General features: G+C 37.3%; 1 long non-coding RNA gene across 2 annotated transcripts; it reads left to right on the forward strand.

Annotated features, from left to right (window-relative positions):
• The first annotated feature begins 2393 nt into the window (after positions 1-2393).
• On the forward strand, positions 2394-13590 carry LOC107975420 (uncharacterized). 2 transcript variants are annotated; one of them, XR_001718950.2, is made up of 3 exons: positions 2394-2498; positions 2799-2845; positions 13210-13590. It is a non-coding gene; the product is annotated as an uncharacterized LOC107975420 (long non-coding RNA). The 2 variants fall into 2 exon arrangements; XR_008548876.1 differs by lacking the exon at positions 13210-13590 and adding an exon at positions 11093-11667.
• The last annotated feature ends 7758 nt before the right edge of the window (positions 13591-21348 follow it).

A 21348-nucleotide genomic window follows, 5' to 3' on the forward strand; every position in this document is an offset into this window, starting at 1 on the left:
TCTGAAAGTTCTGGGATTACAGGGATGAACCACTGCACCCAGCCCTGGATAAATTTTTATAAGTGAATGTTTTTTGGATTCACAGGTATTTGGATGTTTAATTTAACACATATGGCTAAATTGGTCTCTTTTAGAATCAGCTTGTCTGGTTCCATCATCCCCAAGATCTCATTTGTAGTTTCATTTGGATCACATTGAATTTATTAAATGTTAGGGAAAATAATATTTTATGATTGTGTCTTACTATGCAAAACCAGAGTGGCTTGCAATGTGTTTGTCTTATTTTATGCCTTTTAGTAGATTTTAAATTTTCTGTGTTTTTGACTCTGTTCATTTCTTATTAGATTTTTTAAAATTAAACTTGAAATTTTGACATAATTTGTAGATTCATTCAGTTGTAAGAAATAATCCTGTGAGATCCCAAACTTTACTCAGTTTTCCTCCAGTGTCATCATCTTGTGAAATTGTAATACTGTCTTGCAACCAGGATAATCAAATTGACAAAGTCAAGATTTAGAACACTGTCATCACCACAGGATGCCAGGACAAACTCTTTTGTAGCCACACGACTTCCTACCCTATCTTCTATTCCTACTCTCCAAGAATCACTAATCTGTTGTTCCATTTCTATAATTTTGTCATTTCAAGAATGTTACGTAAATAGACTCAAACATGATATAACCATTGAGGAATAGCTTTTTTCACTCAGCCTAATTTCCTAGAGATTCATCCAAGCTGCTGTATGTATCAATAGTTTGTTCCTTGGTATTATTGAGTAGCATTCAATGGTATGGGTGTACCAAAGTTTATTGAACTATTCCCTACTGAAAAACATCTGAGCTGCTAACAGTTTTTAAAATTTTATTAATAAAGTTTTATAAAGATTTATGTACATATTTTTTGTCAATATGTCTTCATTTCTCTGGGGTAAATGCCAAAGAGTCCAGTTACTGGGTTATAGATAGTTGAATATTCTGTTTTTTTGAGTCAAAGAAATTTTGCCTAGCATTCAATGGTATGGGTGTACCAAAGTTTATTGAACTATTCCCTGCTGAAAAACATCTGAGCTGCTAACAGTTTTTAAATTTTATTAATAAAGTTTTATAAAGATTTATGTACATATTTTTTTGTAAATATGTCTTCATTTCTCTGGGGTAAATGCCAAAGAGTACAATTACTGGGTTATAGATAGTTGAATATTCTGTTTTTTTGAGTCAAAGAAATTTTGCCTAGCCTTATAGCGTAGATATGTATTTTCTCCTGTGTTTTATTCTAAAAGATTTGTAAATCTATGGTTTACATTTAAGTCTGTGGTTAATTTTAAAATAAATTTTATATGAAGTGTGAGTTCTAGGTTGAAGTTCTTTCTTTCTTTCTTTTCTTATAGATGGTCAATTGCTCCATCACTATTTGTTAAAAACATTAGCTGTCCTCCATGAATTGATTTTGCACCTTTGTCGAAAAGCATCTGAGCATGTCTGTTGGGCCTATTTCTGAATTAGTTTGCCTTTTATTTTCCCTAAATTACTTAAAGTTTTTTTAAAATCATAAATGAGTTTTTGACTTTTTAAAAAAAATACTTTTTCTGCGTGATTGATATGATCATACAAATTTTCTTCTTTAATCTGTTACTATGGTAGATTATGTTGATTGATTATCAAATGTTGAACTGCCTCACATAACTGAAATAAATTCTAATTAGATATAACCTATAATTCTTATCCACTTTAGTGTCTGATTTGTTATTTTGTTGAGAATTTTGCATGTAGGTTTTAAGAGATACTAGTCTGTAAATTTCTTTTTTTGTGTGTGTATTATCTTTGTTTTCGGTATCATAGTAACAATATTCATTGGGAAATGTTCCCTACTCTTTTATTTTCTGGAAGAGATTGTATAAACTTTGTATTAATTCTTTTAATATTTGTAAGAATTCTCCTGTGAACCAATCTGGGCCGGAGGATTTCTTTACTGGATGCTTTTCAGTTGCAAATTCCATTTCTCTAATGGTTTATAGCACTATAATATGGCTATCTCTTTTATTTGATTGAGTTGGTAGTTTGTGGTTTTTGAGGAATAGTCCCATGTCTTCTAAGCTGTTGAATTTATGAGTACGTGAACAAAAGTTTTCTGAAAAGGAATTTGGAGGGAAGAGATTTTATTCCAGTGAACAGTTTGCAAATGAGGGAGAAGCAGCCTTTAGTATAAAACAAAGGAGCATTCCAGAGAACAAAGGAAAGGCTCATGTATTTATAAAGTCCCAACCCAGGTTCCCAATCAGGTCGATTTACGCAAATGAAGGATTGAAACTTGATTAGTGCTGATTGGTCAATGCAGCTAAGTTCTGATTGGTTGGTTCAGGTGAGCTCTGAAAGTTCCAGTGATAAAAAGGTTGAATTTTGGAGGGAACTCAGAGTATTTGTGTGACCTCCAATCAGCAAATGGCTGCTTAAGTCTATTTTGAGTTTATATCCAGTTAGCCACTCGGGATCCATCTTGAAGTATTGGCTCTTTCAGATTTATACTTTTTCAGAAGTATATTGTTCTGCAGTATTTTCCTAATATCTTTTTAATAAGTATAGTGTCTGTATTGTTATCTCCTATTTCATTCTTAATATTGGAGATTTTTGTCTTCTCTTTTCTTATTTTTGTCAATTTTGCTAGAGATTTATTAATTTTTTTTAAGAACAAGCTTTTTGTTTTATTGTTTTCCTCTTTCCAATTTCACTGACTTTTTGCCTTATCTTTATGATTTCTTTCTTTCTGCTGGATTTGAGTTTATTTCACTTTTTTTCCCCTAGTTTCTAGAGGTGCAACTTACTGACTTGAGATCTTCATCTTTTCTCACGTAAGTATTTAGTGCTATAAATTTTCCTCTCATTACTGTGTTAGGTGCATACCACATATTTTGAAATATTGTATTTTCATTTTCATTTAGTTTTATGTGTTTTTAAAATTTTTATTTGATACTTCCTCTTTGACCCATAAATTATTTATAGTGTTAAATTCCAAGTGTTTTAATATTTTTTATTTAAAACAATTTATTAAAAATTTTTTTCTATTTATTTACTTATTTATTGAGACTGGGGCTCACTTTGTTGCCCAGGTTGGAGTGCCAGTGGCATGACCTTGGTTCACTGTAAGCTCCACCTCCTGGGCTCAAATGATCCTCCTACCTCAGCCTCCCGAGTAGCTGGGACCACAGGTGTGCACCACTACACCTGGCTAATTTTTTGTATTTTTTGTAGAGAGGGGATTTTGCCATGTTGCCCAGGCTGATCTTGAACATCTGAATTCAAGCAATCCACCTGCCCTGGCCTCTTAAAGTGCTGGGATTACAGGCGTGAGTCATAGTGCCTAACCGAAACAATTTTTTTTTTTTAAGAGACAGGGTCTTACTATGTTGCTCGTACTGGCCCTGAACTCCTAGGCTCAAATGATCCTCCTGCCTCAGCCTCCTGAGTAGCTGGGACTACAGGCATGTGCCCAATGTTTAGAGATTTTCCCATAATTTATTTTTGGTGTTGATTTTTAGCTTGATTCTATGATGATTAGAGAATATACTCAGTATAATTTTTATATGTTTGTGGAACTTTTGTAGCTCAAGGTGTGGTCTATCTTAGTGAACATTCCATTGGCACATAAAAAGATGTGTGTTTTTGGGTGGGGTGCTCTAAACAGGCCAATTAGATTGTGTTGTTTAGGTATTCTACAGCCTTGTTGATTTGCTCTCTAGTAGTTCTATTAACTGCTGAGAGGGAGGTGTTGATGGCCCCAACTATAATTGTGGATTTGTCTATTTCTCTTTTCAGTTCTATCAATTTTGTTTCATGAATTTAGATGTTTTGTTGTTTACTGTATTAATGTTTGGGATCATTATGTCTTCTTGATGCATTTGTCCTTTTATCATAATGTAATGTCTTTGACTATATAATTTTCCTTGCTCTTAAATCTACCTTGTCTGACATTAATATATCCACTCCTGTTTTTGTTTTAAATAACATTTCATGATTTATTTTTTTCCATCCATTTACTTTCAACTTACTTATGTCTTTAAATTTTAGGTATATTTATTGTGAACAGTATATAGTTGGGTCATTTTAAATTTTATCCACTTTGCCAATTTCTGCCTTTTAATTGTTGTATTTAAACCATTCATCCTTAAACTAATTTTTGACATGTTAGTGCTTAAGTCTGACATTTTATTTTTTTGATTTCTGTTTGTTTCCTCTGTTCTTATTCTTTCTTTTTTCTTCCCTTCCTCTGGGTTATTGAACATTTAAAAAAAAATTCTACCTTGATGCATTTTTGAGATAGGAATAGCACTGAGTGGTTTCAGGGGGATGGAAAAACCCCAAACAACAACTAAAACAAGAATCAGGCAAAGAAACCACACAATAACAGAAAATCCAAAACAAGGGAAAGAAAATGGTCAAAACTCTGGTCAAGGTGACTTGTCCATGACTGTTCCAGGTAAACCCAAATGAGGGAGAAGGTGGGTGGTAACTGGGGGAGGGGTCCCTGAAATCCCCTCCTTTTCCAGAATACCTAGTGATTACTGCACCCCCTAATTAAAGAAATATCCATAAAATAGGAACGCTGGGTGGCCACAGGAAAAACGGAAAAATATCAAGGAACGATTTCACAACAGCAAGAAAGGAACTGTTAAAAATTAGCTATAAGGATAAGGGCGAGCCTGGGCTGAGAAGACCCTAACAAACAGGAAAGAGGCTAGGCTGGCTGACACCAGCTGGGTCCAACAAGGCATTGGATTTTATCCATGCCCTACCACAGTCCTAATTATATGCTCATTACCATACTAAATCACACACCCACCATTGCCATGACAGATTCAAGCATGGCCATATTTAGCGTAAAAATGGGTGGGCCCTTAGTTCTCAGAAATTTCTGCCTTTTTCCTAGAAAATCTCCAGATTATTCTATCCCCTAATTAGAAGAGCCTATAACATTAGTAACCCAAACTCCATCGTGCATGATTCTGTCGTGAGTACGCCTGCAGCCCCGCCCTTGAGTGCATACTTTCACTTTGCAGTCGGAGCTCCTTGTCTTTTCATTTCATTCTGACTCCTCTCTGAATTCTTTGTTATAATGGTGTCAAGAACCAGCTAGGGCTGGGGTCTCACTGGCATCTGTAGACCCACCTAAGCCCTCCGGCAGCATCTCTGGGACTTTTGAGTGCATCACTCTGTATAGTTTTCTTAGTGGTTGCTCTGGGTATGAAAATTTACATCTATGATTTATCACAGACTACTAGCATCAACGTGTTGCACTTACAAGTTAAGTGTGGAAGCTTTACGCCCATTTACCCTCTACCTTTCCCATTTTTAAATATCATAGCCTTAAGTATTAGATGGGGTTATAATTTTTGTTTCAATCATAGCATGGATGTTAGGAAGCTCATGAGGACAGCCTATGGTATTCCATTCCTCACTGTGTTTTCTTCTTTCTTAATGCTCAGAAATACCTTAATTTGGCTGGGCACAGTGGCTCATGCCTATAATCCCAGCATTTTGGGAAGCTGAGGCGGTGGCGCATCACTTGAGGTCAGGAGTTCGAGACCAGCCTGGCCAACATGGTGAAACCCCGTCTCTACTAAAAATACAAAAATTAGCTGGGTGTGGTGGTGCATGCCTGTAATCCCAGCTACTCAGGAGGTTGAGGCAGGAGAATCGCTCCGGGAGGCGGAGGTTGCAGTGAGCCAAGATTGCACCACTGAACTCCAGCCTGGGTGACAAAGTGGGACTCCGTCTAAAAACAAACAAACAAACACAACCTTCATTTTTATTGCATTTCTGTCTGAAGAGCATCCTTCAGCCATCTTGAAGGTAGGCTGCTGGAGTACAGCTCCCAGCTGGCACTGCTTAAGGTGGCTGAAGGAAGGCCACCAGGACTGTCACCTCACATTGCCTCACATTGTCTCTAGGTGAGGGAATGACACCTCTGGCCTAGGGAGACAAAGAGAGCTTCCTCGGCTGGGTGCTGTGGTGGAGGCCTCCTTGACAGTGCCTGATGCCCCCACCAGACAGTGTCTCTAGGTGGAAGAGAGAAGAACCACAGGAAGGGAGAACTTACCTTGGCACCTATTAGCCCTGGGGCTTCGGCTCCGTCCTTGTGGTTCTGCCTGGCTCCTGGGATATTGTGTGCAGAACTTCCATTAGATTCCAATGTTGTTAGGTACCTGGGCCACCTTCTGTCGTGTTTTGGGAGTGGGAAATGCTAGGCCTGGGTTGCCTTCTGTTACGCAGGGGTTGCAAGATACCCTGAGGTTGTGTTGTTCACAATATAACTCTTCAGTCCTCTTGAGGTCCCAAATCAGTTTGCCTTCCTCTTACCACCTCTCCTTTGATTTTCTCCTGCCTTCTATCCAGGGTTTATCATTGTACTTAGCAGGGAGAAGCAAGGAGACCTAGTCTACACTAGTCATCTTGTTTGAATAGAAATCCCTTTTGTTAGAATTTTAAAAATTTAGATTGTTCAATTCTTAAATATCCTTTAGCCACCACAAAACAAAGGATTTCTCACTGGCTAAATTGTCCCATATAATGCCTGTATTCTTGTCTTTCCAATTTCATCTCTAATTCTCCCCTATTCTCACTAAGGTTTTCTAGAGAGCCAGAAATTCACACTTGATTATGCACGGAACTCTGCTCTCTCCAGCCCCTAACCTATAACTCTGCCCTAAGCCCTTTGGTCTGTCTCAAACCCATCAATGGGCTCAGTTGAACAAAAGAGTCTTCTGCTTCTCTGGCCAGCACAAAAGATAGGCAGAGACCCAGGGTAAGAACATTTTCCTTTCACAGTATCCTTTGTCCTTTGAAGACATTGACTGTTTTAAATAGTATCTTCTATCACCCCTACGTGTTAACACTAATGTAGACAGGGCATTTTTTGCTCCACCTTTTGACCAAAGACTATGATCTCCTTGAAGGTTGGGATTACATCCCTAACACCAAGCAAAGTGCCAAGCACAGAGAGGGCCTGTAATAAATGTGTGTTAAGTGGTAGGAATAAAAGGCAGGCTGTTAAACTCTTTCTTCCACTGGGTGAATAGGTTCAGCATGACAATAATAGGTCTGGAGGGAAACTGAAAGGTCAATTAGTTCATCTTTTTGCTTCTGTCCAAGAACACACACCAGATAACTAGGTAGCCAGTCTGATTTTAAGTACTTGGAAAGAAAAGAAAATTACAGTTTCCTTTAGTAATCCATTCCAGTGTTTAACAACTCTCATTGTCAGCAAGATTTTCTTTATATCTAGCCTAAATGTCTCACGTTGCATTTTTAAACCTTAGCAGGTAGAAATGTGCAGCCAGGATTTGAATGGTCTTTATTTCTTTAATTACTTTTGAGCAAGTGAACAAGTATTTATGAGCTAAATACTTTCTTTCCATGCATCAGGTCCCAAACTATCCTTTATCTGAATATATGTGCATTTACCTGTCTTCATCATTTGGCTCTGAACTACCAGTGCCCTGATATTAGCTCCTTCCTGTGGAATATTGATTGTGTTAATGGTTTCAGTTTGCACCAGCATTCTTTGGTAGTGCCTTCCCACACTGACTCTGGGCTTAACCACATGACTTGCTTTGGTCGATGGGACAATTGCAAATTAGATGCAAGCAAAGGCTTGAAGAAACTCTTGAATATTTCTGCCTCTTTTCTTTACCTCACTGTGATAACTTGCCCAGGCCAATTTGCTGGAAGGATAAGACAGCAACCTGGAGAAAAACTGAGTCTTCCACTGTGAGGCCATCCAAGACCAGAGAGCTCCTGACCAACACACCAGCTGATCACAGACAGACACATAAGGAGAGCTTAACCGAGATTAGCGGAGCCTGACCCAGGTCATGAGAGATAACTGCCCAGTGGATCCATAGACTCATGATAAATAATGAGTGGATGTTGTTTTACGCCATTAATTTCTAGTGTGTTGGGTTTGCAACAAAAACTGATCCTCTCCCTAGGAGGAGCTTCACTGGTGGAGCTTGACCTCAGCAAGAGGTTCTCCCTGCTGCTTCTCTAACTCTTGTTGTCTTACCTTCTTGCCTGTGTATCTCCTTCTTGCTTTGCTCTGAGTAGTCAACCAGCATAAATTACCTTGGACTACTCCGCCAGTTTTTGACCCTCAGCTTCATGAGAAGCAGCCAACATTCTAGTTGGTTACCATTGCACACATTTGGTGCGTGCTTAAATGTCCCTCTGTTTTGTAATCCCTGCTCCTGTATCCTTGCTTTATGACATACTGCTAGAGCATTTCGCATTCCAACAATACTGATATATTATTATGAGATTGTATTCTGAGTTATAACCAAATGTATTTCAGAGTAATAATGCCCCCTGGGAGTTACTAAGACAGTTTGAATGTGGCAGTAATGAGTCCAAAGTTGTAGGCTTAATCCCATTATCAGCAACTAGCTTTATACAAAAGAAATAATGGTTTCATTTAGACTATACTTTTAAATAGGTCAAACATTGCATGAATCCACACCCTATCACAAAGGATTCTAAGAAAAAGAGTGTTGGTGGCCCAGTACCAACGATAGCTAAAATTCTCACACACACACACACACACACACACACACACACACACACATCTTAGCGACTACAGGGCAGGAGGAAATCTTTATATGAAGATAATATAAACACATAGGTAACTTACCTATGAAGAAAAACCAAGAATTAGCTAGTGAATACTTTTGATCTGAAAGTTTCTGTTCACTCTTCTTCGTAATTCATATGTTGAAATCTTAACCCCCAAAGGTGTTGGTATTAGGAGATGGGGTCTTTGAGAGGTGATAAGGTCATGGCAGTGGAGTCTCATGAAGGGGATTAGTGCCCTTACAGAAAAGCCCATTGCCCCTTCCACCAGGGGAGGACACAGCAAGAAGGCACCATTTGTAAGCCAGAAAGAGGATCCTCACGAGACACTGATTCTACTTTGTCCTTGAAGTTCTAGTTCTCTAGAACTGTGAGAAATAAATTTCTGTTATTTATAAGCCACCTAATTTATGGTATTTTGTTATAGCAGCCAAAATGGACTAAGACAATGTAGAATTGGCAATCAGAGAGTCCATTTGGAATAAGTATACTTCATAAAATAATCAATAGAACCATTTTTTGAGAGTTATTTTGTGTAGCACAACTATGGAATAGACTAAACATTTAAAAATGATGACACATCCCTTTGGTAAATCCTAGTAGATTTAACTATTAAGTGGACCAGTTGCCAAATAGATCAAATGTTGAGTGAACTCAGGTCTCTGTTGAGAGTTCCAGCTAAAAAGAGAGATATGCTTGAGTTACAGACAAGGACTGGGCCTCAAAACAAGAGAGCTGGGAATTTTTATCTATTGTTGGTTGGTTATGTAATGCTAAGAGGATTGTAGGATCTTTATGTGTTTTTTGTCCTCTGAAGGGTAGAGTAGGGAAGCTAGTGGGTTATGACTCGGAGTGATAATTATAGTGTTGCATATTCACTGAGTCAAGGAATGGGCTCATTGGCTGGAGCAGAACTTCAGGCCTCTTTCCTGCCATGTCTTCTTCTATGTTTACTGTTCTGATTCTGACTGAGCAGAGCTGTGTACAGAAAGATGAATATAATAAATTTGTTTAGGAAGGGTTTTCTGTAAACATTGTTCTCTGAAGATATTCTTTGAGGGCTAAAACTAAAGTAATAAAGAAATTGACAGTATTTTAAAATAAAATATGATTTTAAGATGATTTCAGTACTAAATTATACCACCTCCAAGGTTACCTATGTTTTTGCTCAGCAGTCTTTGTATTCCTCCCTTGATAATTTCCCAACTGTTTCAGCACTACAGCACTATCCCACTTTTTCCTCTCAGAAATGGCACTGCCACCATCTACTGTGAGGAGGAGACCAAAGCCACCTGGCACGGATCCCCTCCGTGTCATGTTGACATAAACCTATTCTCTCTATTCTGCTCTCAAAACCCCTAATTTTATTGTTTCTGCTTAATCTTCTTTCATACAAAGCCAAACTTCTCTATTTCCTCGCCAACAAATCATCCTTTAAGTTTAACCCTTTGGCATTCGTCTATTCTTGCATTGCTATAAAGAAATATCTGAGACTGGGTAATTCATAAAGAAAAGAGGTTTAATTGGCTCACGGCTCTGCAGGCTGTAGAGGAAGCATGGCACATCTGCTCAGCTTCTGGGGAGGCCTCAGAAACTTAAAATCATGGTGGAAGGTGAAGGGGAAGCAGGCCCTTCTCATGGGTGGAGTGGGAGGAGGGGTTGGAGGGGAGGTGCCACACACTTTTAAACCAAAAGATCTCATGAGAACTCTGCCACTAGAACAGCACCAAGGGGATGGTGCTAAACCATTCATGAAGGAACCACCCCCATGATCGAACCACCTCCCACCATGCCCTACCTCTAACACTGGGGATTACAATTAGACATGATTGGGTTGGGGCACAGATCCAAACCATAGTACCTTTCTAATCTCATTTTCATTGGGTCTAATTAAGCTCATACTCACGGTAATGACCAGCCACTGTGAAATCTGACAACCTTTATTAGTGCTCATACTTCTTCAGCTTTATTGAATATTTAATGCTGTTGGACACCTCTCTTCCTTTCTTGAGCGGTTCTCTTGTTTTGGCTTCTGTGCCCATATATTCTAGTGGTTCCTCTGTTTTTTCCAACCACTCCTTTTCTAGATCTTGCATGGTTCTTCTCTCTCCACCTGCCCCTAAGTGTAAAATTTCCTAAAGTTAAATCCTTGGCCCTCTGTCTTGGTTTCTTTATACTTTCTTCCATAACTGCATTCCTTTGCCCTTCATTTTTCCCACCCATTTCATTCCAATACTTACAGGGCTCCAGCCCAACCTATTACAAAGTGTCTACCCTGCCCATAGAAATATTCTGCAATATTCAGGCAAGCCACACTGATTTCAACACTTGTTGAATAAAGAATAAGTCATTTTTTTTTCAATTTAGTATTCTATTTGGTATGCCATGACCAAAATAAATGTGTCTAGAACTGTATGTTGGGTCATAGTATTTATGTGTTGTTATTTAAACACACTATTCATATTTTGTTATTGCAGAGCTTCAACCCCTGAAGCCACCAAATTCAAAGGTCTATGAGTCTTCTCCTTACTGTAGGTGGGTGAATTTGCTGTTTCTGGATATACTCATGTTTATTCCAACTTCTACTTCTATTCAGTCTGCGATGAGGAAAATAACTCTGACTTTGCCTTGTTTTCTGCTGCAGCACAACAGGGCATGCCAAGAGAACTCTGTAGGGAAGGCTCAAAATTAAATGAATTTTATTCAAGTACTGAATTTTCAGCAAGCCAAAGAACTTCTTTTCAGTGGTTTTATTTGGTATTTTCACCAGAGCTTTCTCACATAATCGTCTCCTTTCTTTTGTTCCCTGTTGTCAAATGCATGGCCTCTGATGCTGAACATGCCCGGGGGAGAGACATGGATGATCACAATGGCCCAGCATGGGTCTTGGCACTCCATGTGTGAGGCAAGTTAGCACCAAGCTGCAGGGCTGCAAGTGGGGCAGAGCTTCTCCAGGCCTTCCTATGGGGCTTCATCACACTCTGTAGCTTTTCCTCGAGTTCAAATCCTGTCCACAGACAAACTTGTAACAAAGCTTTTGTTGTTCCAATGAGTCACAGCTTCTCCCTATTTATGTCAATCATTCGGGGCCCTCGGTTTTAACTATACAGTGTTTCTGCATACTCATCGGTTTCTTTTTCCTATAAACGTGAAAATAGTGTAAGAAAAGACTCATCCCCTCAGTGTCCACAAAAGCAGTGAGAAAAAAAGAGAAAAGACTCATCCTGTAGCTCTTGAACTCAAGTAGTGAAGACTCAAGGCAGCAACCCCAGACTAAGTATCAATGATTCACACACGTGAGAGGAAGGGAGCTTGAATTATAGCGCACTAATCAAATAATTATTCATTCCTACAGTGCAATCATGGTCATGACAATGAACTAACAATGATTCATGCACTTTCTAAAATCACTTTTGGCCTTAACCTAAATTGTGTAGATGGCTTCTTTCTCAACTTGTGAAACTAGGCCTTTTGCGTCCTCATGTTCTAAAATGCTATTACTCAAAGCGTGGTCTGTGGCCCAGCAGCATCAGCATCTCCTGGAACCTGTTAGAAGTGTAGAATCTTGGCCAGGTGCAGTGACTCACGCCTGTAATCCTAGCACTTTGGGAGGCTGAAGTGGGCAGATCATGAAGTCAGGAGTTCAAGACCAGCCTGGCCAAGATAGTGAAACCCCGTCTCCACTAAAAAATACAAAAAAATAGCTGGGCATGTTGGTGGGCACCTGTAATCCCAGCTACTTGGGAGGCTGAGGCAGGAGAATTGCTTGAACCCGGGAGGCGGAGGTTGCAGTGAGCCGAGATCGTGCCATTGCACTCCAGCCCAGGTAACAGTGTGAGAAGTATAGAATCCCAGCCCCAATTCAGGCCTGGTGGATGAACACTTGTGTTTTTAACAAGATTCTCAGGCGATATATGTGCATTTTAAATTTCAAAGGCATTGAATTCCTTTTTGTCTACTTCATTCATTGATCCTTTACTCTAGTAGCCTTTCTACTCTCCTTATATATTTTGTAGAGAATAAATTTATTTTTAACAATTCTGGATCACTCACCCACATACATTTGTAGAGTTTAAGACTTCTTGGTTGCAATGATTAGAGCTAATATTAGTCAGATCATTTTTCAACTATCTGAAGGCAAACCAATGAGAATCCATAATTCCTGACTTAATGGGTAAGCCAGTTCAGAGCTCTTTCTCTCTCTCTCTCTCTCATACACACACACAGCCTGCCAGTGGGTGTGTAAAAGTCTAGCTTTCTAGTCACAAGTAGAGAGTTGGTTAAACATTATAGGTTTGAAGCACACTTTAACTGATTCAGTAATTTTAGGGGCGCTGGCTGTCAGGAACATAATTGGTTCCTATAAAATTCTATTGCTAGATTACTTGGTTTAGGAAAATTGTTTCCCGATAGGCCATTACTCTTGCAAGGATATCTTATCCAAAGAGAGAAATGACTGATCAAACTTATAACAACTCAATAGAGTTAAGTGTAACCTTCAAAGTCTTGGGGTAAACTTATTTATAAAAAAGGAGCAAAACATTATAGATAATTGACTATTTAACTTACCCTTGTTTGCCTCCATCTGTGAAAGGAGCATCTTTGATGGGTTGAGAGTACTAATTGTATCCTAGACTTGCTCATCCCCAACACTGAGGCCCTGAGTCTGTACCCTGACTTGGGGGCTGAACTGGAGCAACTCTTTGCTCTGGGAGAGGAGTTAAAAGGAGTTCACAATGTTCAGGCCCAGCTGTCTTTTGGGAGAGATATCTGCACTGATTATGGATCCAAACATCAGAGAGGAAGTGACAACTTTTCAGAATCCTTGATTCGAAGTCAAGAAAGCCTAGAAGAACATGCAAGACAACATTCAAGCAGAACCCAGGGATACTATGCAGAAAGTCTTTCAATTTGAATACTTTACTTATTTCTTTACTCATGTGTGTATTTATTGAATAAATAGGTATTAAGGGCTTGTTTTCTGTCAGGCACTGTTCTATGTACTGTGTTTATAGCAATGAAAAAAAAAAAAAGAAAAACAAAACAGTAAAAAGTCCCTGCCTCTGCAGCTTTACAAATTCTAGTAGGAAACCCTGGAAAGTTTTGAGTAGAGGTGTGAGGTAACTTGGTTTATGTTTTAGGAAAACCTCTCTGTCTGTTCTGTTGAAAATGGATTGCATTTATTAAATAGAATGGACTGGTGGACCATCAAAGACACCAGAGTGAGGCCTTCTTTCTGTCCATTTGAGCTTGAGAGTATAGCGTCTCAGACCTAGTTGCTTAAGACTTTAGAACGGTTCACTCAAAACAACACTTTTGATTGACCATCTTATAATAAACCCAATGGTGGAGGAAACTCTTCTCCCGAAGCATTCCTGAAATCTTACCTGAGTAGACCCCTCTTCATGCAGGGTCTCTGCAGGCTGAATGCCTGGTACAGACCGCCATAGAAAAGCCTTCCTAAAAATTACAGTAGCTGCTAAATGTCTCTTGAAACTTCGTATCAGCATTTTATTAAAAATTCAGGTCTTGATCTCTCAATATATTAACTTGCATGAGAAATGGATTTGGGGATTAAGGGTAAAGAAGCTAACATTTGTTGATAGCATATAATGTGCCAGACTCTTTATGTACATACTTTCATTTAATCCTCATACCAACAATGTGTGGTGCAGTAGATATTGTTATCCCTAATTCACAAATGTGGAAAATGAGCTCAGAGTGGTTAAGTATTTTCCCCTATCCCATGACTTGACAGTGTTATGAACAGGACTGGGAGACCCAAGATACCTCCTTCTCACAACATAGCTGCTGCTGCTGTCACGTCAATGATGACTACTACTGTACACTGAAGGCACCACTATTTAACTACTCACCATTATTACACCATTTCAAATTAAATGAATGTACAGATTTATGACTTTTGCAACCCTTGCAATTCTGTTATTAGCCTATAATTGAGATCATTCAAGCATCCTCCATCTTGAATTGCTTGCTGTACAATATCCCTGCCAAAAGTCTGGCTGGCAAAGTTGATAGAGCAGCATAGAAACAACCATTGTCCATTAGGAAGGCTACCTTCAAAAGGACAGAAAATAATAAGTGTTCGCAAGGATGTAGAGAAATTGAAACTCTTATGTACTGTGGGTGAAAATGTAAAATGGTGCAACCATTATGGAAAGCAGTGTAAAACTTCCTCAAAAAAATCAAAAATAGAATTATCATATGATCCAGCAATCTTACTTCTAGGTATATATCCAAAGAAATTGAAAGAATGATTTCACAGAGATATTTGTGCAACATTTTCATTGTAGCACCATTTACAATAGCCAAGAGGTAGAAGCAGTCCAAATGTTCGTCAATGGATGAATGGGCAAATAAAATGTGGTATATACACAGAATGGACTATTATTCAGCGTTAAAAGGAGAAAATTTTAAAAGCACAAATACTGTATAATTCCACTCATATGAGGCATTTAAGATAGTCAAAAGCATAGAAAGAAAGTAAAATGGTGGTTGCCAAGGGTTGAGGGAAAAGGTGTTTAATGGGTAAAGTTTCAGTTTTGCAAGATGAAAAGTGCTACAGATATATTGCACAACAATGGGAATGTACTTAAGACCACAGAACTATACACTTAAAATGGTTAAGATGGTAAATGTAATCGCATGTGCTTTTTACCGCAATAAAAAATATTCAAGGAAGAAAGGTTATCTACTGATTAGTACCTAATCACCATTGCCACTTGAAAATCCAAGACAAGAATTAGCAATATATTTTTATCTTAGTTGACAGTAGGATCTTGGATAATTAATATTTGTTGGTGGTTTATTTTTAGGGACAAGAAACATCATTATAGATGCTTCTCCTGTATCATCTCTCTTTCAAACAACTGATATTTGATGGTGTATCTAAACTCATTCCTTTTGGTATGATATGGCTTTCTTTTGGCATTGGTGGTATTTTAATGGGCAAAATAAGTAATAAGGCACTTGTTATTTAAAAATTAGAAGTGAGAATTCTAGTCATCCATTTCTTCAAATTCTCTAAGCTCTACCCTTCTTCCAAGTTAGGTCACCCAAATGCTATATGCCTGGAGAATATTAGTGTTTCCCTTTCTATAGAAGTGGTTGGACAAATTCCCAATACATTAACATGTTTTTGACCTTTATCCAGGGTCAATCTAAGAAATGGCTTTATGAAGAATACTTCTCTATCATTTGTAAAATTGCTATTAAACACAATGTTAATTTATGTTTCTTATAAAACACACTTGCATTCAATCCCTCTGATTTTTTTTATTTTTTATTTTTTAGTTTGGGCATGTTTGTCTATTTTTCTTATGTGACTGTATTCTTCATTTATTATAAAATGAGAATGATATCACCCATTCTGTTTTCTCTTTACCTAGCCTCTAGGAAATCCAGAGTCTATGTTTATATGAAATTTAATAATTATTTAGCCCGGATTTCTGGCATCATTACCAACATCATCACTATTAAGCATTACATCATTGCTTTGTATTTCTTTGTGAATGAACTTTAATCCTGTTACGGATTTAACTGTAATTTCTGAGCTTGTATTCCTTATCAAACAGCAGGGAAGTCTCCAAATTTGTCATTGGAAGGCTTTTCACTCCTGTGCTATTACCTATTGAAGCATTTCTCAAATGTTTAAAAACTGTCCCTAAAGGCAGAAAGAATGAATGAAAATCCTGAAGGGGTTTGGGAGTGTATCTCAAGTAGCTCAGTGCTGGCATAATATTTCTTTGCATTTTATGTTTTATCTCCTCCAAAAACACATCTGCATTTTTTAGAGATAAAAAGATAATTTTTAAATCACTTATCAGTCAACATACTTACCTTTTCCTTTTTAAATCTTTGAGCAAAATTAATACTCAAGGTAGATGTACTATTTTTATCTTGTGACTTTGAAACCCCTTTGATTCCTGACACTAAATGTAACACAAGAGAGACATTGAGAGCTGAAAGTAAACCTGCAAATAACCTTTCCCAATCCCTTCATTTCCTGTGTAATGAAACTTGGGTACAGAAAAGTTCAACCAAGATCTCCCAGAATAGATTTTGTTTCTGGTCTCCTGGGCCAAAGGACTTCCTGTTACATCACATGCCTCATTCTATGGCCTTGCAGCCTAATGAATCATACAAGAAGGCAGGATCAGATGATCTGCAGCTCCCTTTCCAACCCTACTATTTTGTTTTTGTGCTTCTGAAAGCCATGACTACACTGAGCTCAATAATATAAGTGGAGTTAAAAATAATTAAAGACGTCAATAGCTGCCGTGAAGATGCCCAATATTGTGTGAAGCAGTTTGCATCCTAAACACACGACCCACATGTGAATATTTTGAAGGATGCAGCAATGCTCCTAGAACACTCTGTACACAGAGGTGGGTGAAAGTTTGCATTTAAATTTCAACGTTCTGTTCACCTCTATTTTTATATCAGAATGTAAATGTCACAAAGACAGATATCATCAACAGGGGGATGTTGTTTGTACGTATCAGTTTCTGGATATAGATTCAGGTCCCTGAGTTATTATTCTTTAGTTAGTGCTGTCCAATAGAGCTTTCTGGGGTCCTGCAAATGTTTAATATCTGCTCTGTACAGTATGGTGGCCACGAGCCTCATGCGGCTATTGAACACATGAAATGTGGCTAGTGCAACCAAAGATCTGAATTTTATTATTTATTTATTTATTTTTATTTACTTATTATTATTTTTTTTTTTTGAGATGGAGTCTTGTCTTGCTCTATTACCCAGGATGGAGTGCAGTGGCACGATCTCGGCTCACTGAAACCTCCGCTTCCTGGGTTCAAGTGATTCTCCTGCCTCAGCCTCCCAAGTAGCTGGGACCACAGGCGCCTGCCACCTCACCCAGCTAATTTTTGTATTTTTAATAGAGACAGGGTTTCATCATGTTGACCAGGCTGGTCTCCAACTCCTGACCTCAAGTGATCCACCCGCCTAGGCCTCCCGAAGTGCTGGGATTACAGGATGAGCCGCTGCACCTGGACTGAAGATCTGAATCTTAAAAATTAAGTTTAATAAATGTAAATAGCACATATGGCTTCTGGTGACTGTATTGGACAGTGCAGCCTCTGGCTCTTATAAAAGAGGAGAGATATAGAAGTTGGAGGAATGAGGTGATCAACTTTCAAAACACAGATACGAAGAATAGGCAAGTCATTTTCTTTTACTTCAAGTCTTTCCAAAGATATCAAATTAATCATTGTTAATCATATTAAGAAATATCTCAGGAGAGGAAAAATATTTATCTTTTTCTTAAAAAAAAAGACAATTTAGTGACAGTCATAAAATTAACTGCTTTAAAGCCGGGGGAAAAAAGTGAACACTAATGCCATCTTGTGGATTCTGGATGCTGGGACATGCTCAGGTTTTGTGAATGTGTGTTCAGTGACAAGCCATGAAGTCCAGAGAGTAGTCACATTTGCCTTTCAGTTATATATTTTGAATGTGTTTGCATGAATTATAGCCAGAGGGCTTCAAAGAATATCCACACATTAAAAATCAATCTTGAAAAAATAAATAATCTTTTATTTTTGATTGACTTCAATGGCTGATAAAGGATGGGCAACTATCTGAATTCAGTAACAATGAGTTTTTGAAAAAAAAATCATAGTTGGCACCTGTTTGGGTTCATTTCTATAACAATAATTTAAAACATTTTCCCAATGTCTTCCTTTACCTCTTTAAAGTATCATGGAAAATAAAAAGGAGATACAAAAAAGTGCTTAGAAATTTTCAAGATCCTTGAATCAAAACAGAACTATCTTTCTATATTTTAAATATCTGAAAATGTTTTTGATTGTCATGTATAGTTATATTTGCTTCATCACATACCGACACACACACACACACACACACACACACACACACACTCCTGCAGTTATTCAGTTCCCTTTCCTCATCTCATATTCCTGTCATTAAATGAATTGTACGGCCCTCTAGGACAAGAACTCTGCCTTTGGTACCATAGTGCTTGTCAAATATTAAGTGTAATTTACACTTATTAATTGATTTGTCTTCTGGATCTCCTTCTGCTAAGGCTCTCACAGATACTCTCCTGGCACAAACAAGGATATAGGAATTGTTTTTATCCTATAAAATGCTTATCTGATAAAGTTAAAAGGTAATAAAAATGATTTTACACATATGATGGCGATAAGGAGGAAAAATCCTGCACATGTAATTATGATGAGGCATAAGGAAGAAGAGATGATGATATATACTTTTTTTCTTTCCATCTGGCCCAAAATGGTGCTGATGATTTGTATTGGAGACATCTTTTAAATATAGTATTAATAAATAGCCTTTAAATTATTTGTTTGGAAATTTAAATGTCATCATTGTGTTAGGGTGTTCAATAAGCCTAAATTTGAAGGGAGGACATTGTAATTAATGATGAATTCAGAATTCTGAATTTAGAATTCTGGAAATTTAATCTAAAAAGTAATAAATCATGTGTATTGATGTATCCATGAGGCAGAGATTGAAGAGAGGAGAGGAGAGGAGGGACATCAGAAGCTCAAGCGTCAAAAGATTATTTGTCTCCAAAAAAGAATTTATTGGTACTATAAAGTGGAACAGGAAGACACAATACTGTTCTATAGAAAGAAATTGCAGGATTTTGAACATATTGTGATGAACATAAAGTGCAATGTGTTCTGTAAAAGATAAAAACATCAAGTCTGAGGCAGCAAGTCCAATAGAAATGGATTAGGAAGAGTAGCTAAAGCTGTAATAAGAGACACGGTCATTTAGGTTCACCGGTGGAATCAGGAGAAAAGAGCTTCCTAGATCATTGACATAAAAAGAGACTAGAAGGCTTAGCTTTTGGTGGGAATAGGAGAACATAGAGACCCAGAAAAAGATATCTGAGAAATAAGAGACAAATCAAGTGTAATTCTCAAGATATACAGAAGACAGCAATATTAAAGATACTAAAGCTGACAATAATAAAGTTTACCCTGTGAAAACCAGGATCATTTCAAATGAAAGGAGAGAGTTCTTTCCCTGCCTTATATCCTGTTTCAGGAATAAATTTATTTTCCTAACATAGGTCAATAAAATAATAGTAACAGATTTTAAAGGTTTGTACACCAAGAACTTAAAAGGAACATAGCTTATCTTGGGAGACATTCATGAAAGGAAACTCAATGTTAGTATATGTAAATTCATTTTTTTTTCCTGCTGGAATAAAAGTAAAAATGGTAAAGGCAGTGAGGAAAATTTATCTTTATCATATATGTTTAAAAGAAAAAAATTAATCATTTCATTTATGGCAATATGGCAGACTAGATGATTTGAAAACTTACCTGCAACTAACATCTAGACATGTAGGATAACATATAACAAAAGTTATTTGAAATATAGAGCTGAATTTGAAAGAAAACATGATATAGTGGCCAGAAAGTAAGAAGGAAATGAAAATCACTCTAGTAAGTGTGAGCTGAAACTGTGTAACCCTGGAGTATTTGACTGTCACAGAAACACTTGTATAGAGATAAGAAAAATTGGGAGTTAGCAGGGAAGAGAGGTGGAATTGATATAGATTATAGCGTCATAAAGCCAAGACCCTTAAAGGGCTATGTGCTTAGTGAAACGTAATCTTAGAAAAGTTCTACATATCAGCTCCGAAAGATGATGAAGATGATTGTGTGTCTCAGACTCAACCCTGGGAATTAATAAACTTAGGCATAGCTTCACAGTGATTTGGGGACTGAATTTAGATTGTCTGTATTGTCTGGAAACCTCAAGTTAAGAGATGAACATAAAATGACTCTAGGCTGCTGATAGTCCTGGGACTCCTCGCAGAGAAAAAAATCACAAGGAATACTTTAAAAATCCAGATGATAAGATAGATATTTCATTGATAAAGATCCTATCAATCATCCAAATAATGAACTCACAATACAGTATTTCAAAACTCAAGACAAAATAGTCCACCATGTGCAAAAGTCCGCATATAAAATAAAGAATATTTTACATTGAGACTTTGAGATAAAAGAATTGCAATATAAAATAAAATATCAAATAATTATGTTTAGTGTATATAAAGGTGTTAAAAATGTTAGAAAAGGAAATTAATAGATTTTCGTGAAATTAAAAATATACTATTTGAAATAAAAAATCTAATAGGTTACCCAGCTGAACATAAAATTAATAAACTATAAGATATATTTGAAGGAATTGTTCAGTGTTAAGCACAAAGATAAAGAGATGGAAAATACAAAAGAGAAGAGACATGGAGAACAGAATGGGAAGTTTCAACACCGTAAACAGGAGATGCAGAAGGAGAAATTATTGAGAATGGCAGAGAGGTAATATTCAAAGTTTAAAGACTTTCCTGGTTGAAGATTTTCCAGAATTGATGAAAGACATCAATCTTCAGATTTAAAGCATACAGTGAATTTCTAGCAGGATAAAAGGAATTTCATATCTAGAAAGAGTTTATTTAAAAAAGCAGAATACCAAAAAAAAAAAAAAAAAACCCTACAAATTCATACCGATTAGATTGTCTTCACACTTCAATTGGCAACAAAAGCAAGCAGAAACAAAAGAAACAGGATTTCAAAGAACTGAGAAATAGCTTTCAACTAGATTTCTATACCCAGCTAAATTATGGTTTAAGTGTGAGATCAAAAAAAATTTTCAGACAAAAAAGACTAGGACAATTTAGACTTGGAACAAG

Source organism: Pan troglodytes, chromosome 5 (assembly GCF_028858775.2).
Source record: "Pan troglodytes isolate AG18354 chromosome 5, NHGRI_mPanTro3-v2.0_pri, whole genome shotgun sequence".
Taxonomy (NCBI): domain Eukaryota; kingdom Metazoa; phylum Chordata; class Mammalia; order Primates; family Hominidae; genus Pan; species Pan troglodytes.